Below are 2102 nucleotides of genomic sequence, written 5' to 3' on the forward strand. Positions count from 1 at the left end.
AAATAAAATGGCAGTGTCAAGATTCAGGTTTGGTCCATGTCATTCTTTCTCTCTCCTTGTCTCTCCACCACTTGGGTATTAATAATCCTCCAACTGCAGGAGAGCTCCAATTAGCTCCTGTGCACACTCTTTGCCTTACACTGGCTCTTGCGTGATTTAAAACTTGTGATTTAAACTTCAGAGAGCAAGTAAAAATGTTTATTCCAGTAGCAGATTGTGTGCCTCTAAAAGCAGCTGTATTCCACTGTTTTTCTGCCTCTGGATGTTGTCAGTCACTGTTAGAATAAAGGATGAATTTTGTGTCCATTTTTTTCCCCTTACTGGGAACAGTAGATGTTTTAATAGCAGCTTTGATGACTATTTTAGTGCCTAAGCCTAGAGCCCCATTAACAAAGGTTGTCCTGGCTGCACTTTATGAGCAGGAAGACAGAAACTGAGTCATGAGAGGTTTTCTGAAGATGGAGGTGGTAAGAGGGATTTAACCCCCATATCCTCCACCACCACTGTCTGCTGTCTATGGTGGCTTCTGTCTGTCTGTTAAAACTTTGGAGGAAGGAAGCCCCGTGGTGTAAATCTGTATTTTTCAGTAATGAATGTCATGTGGCTGATATGAATAATTGAAGTTAAACTGTTGTGCCCTAGTGAATAATTAGTTATCTAATCTAATCATTCGTGTATCATCTGGATTTCCTCCGTAGTGTGCACAGCCACAGGAAGCTTGTCATTCATTATTCTTTGATGATTTCTCATTAAGAAGTGTAAGATGGTTTTATGCTGCAGGATACTGGCTGGATTTTTAGATTGCCTGGAGGGGAAGAGAGCCTTGAAGTCATGCACAGCCCCCCATTTTAGAAGGGACAGCTGTGAAGCCAAGGGACTGCCATGGAGACAGGAGTGGGGCAGCTCAGCCATGAGCTGGGGGTTGGATGGGGGCACCAGCAGGAGCATGGAGGTGGATGTGGGAATTCAGGAACACTGTGCCACAGGAACCTGGGGGGATTATGAGCTGGATCACCAGACTCTAACTGCTCAGTCCCTTATCACCCTTTTGAGCATGTCCATATTGCATCCAATAGCTCATGGAACAGCACTGCACACAGTCTGGCACACTGGCTTCCTGCATGTCTGTGTTTGCAAAACAATCCCTCATTCACAGGAAAAAGGAGCTGCTGGTTGAATAAAATACTGCTGAAAGACAAATAATAGATTGTGTCCCAGTGGCCTGGTTCAGTAAAGGCACAGGTGAGACTGTCACAGAAGGGGGGAAGAGTAAAAGCTGTGTCATTGGAATCAACTTTTCTAGAAATCTTTTCTAGGAGCATGACTTGGGACAGACCACATGAGTGTGGCACAAATCAAAATCTAGCTGTATGTCAGGGGCAGTTTGTGTGTTTCTGTCATGCAGGCTGCATGCCCAGAAACTCCAGAAGAGTGCTTTCCTCATCATGGAATATTTGCCTTAATATACTAAGTTATTAGTATAATGATAAAAAGTAATTACTTCTACTAAACATTAAAAAAGTATATTTCTGAAAATATTATGGTTTTATATCATTAAATATTCAAACATCTATTTGGTTCATGTCATGTTATCAACCCTCCCCTGAAGGACCACGACAAAGAACTCGCACTATAACACTATTTAATCTTTTTAGGTAGTAAAATTTGTATCCTGTCTTTTGTTTTTCAGATTCTTTGATGTGAGTCATCTCAAACTTTTTATAATCACTGAGATTAACCAAACACCTTCATGCACACAAAATTCCTTATCTACAAATGAATTCACCCAACCCAGGGGCTGCTGAGTTAGTCCCCTTAAGTCAGATTCTCGCATCCCCACAGAGTACAGGGAAAGTGCAAGGTGCCTTTGAAGGCATTTGAATGGGTCAGCAGTACCTAAAACAACAGCAGTGAAATCTCTCAATCAGCAACAAAAGAATTGGGGGTTTTGTTTGCTTTTTCCCTCTTATCTGAGCTAAATTGGTGCTGCTGCAGAGAAATACCGTGCTGCTGCAGAGCTCAGAACAATGCCTCAGTGCTGGGAATCTGAACTGCAGGAGGAGAAACGGAGCCTAGGGCTACTGTTTGCTTGCCTTGGAATG

This window comes from Corvus brachyrhynchos, unplaced genomic scaffold (assembly GCF_000691975.1).
Source record: "Corvus brachyrhynchos isolate BGI_N302 unplaced genomic scaffold, ASM69197v1 scaffold117, whole genome shotgun sequence".
NCBI classification, from domain to species: Eukaryota; Metazoa; Chordata; class Aves; order Passeriformes; family Corvidae; genus Corvus; species Corvus brachyrhynchos.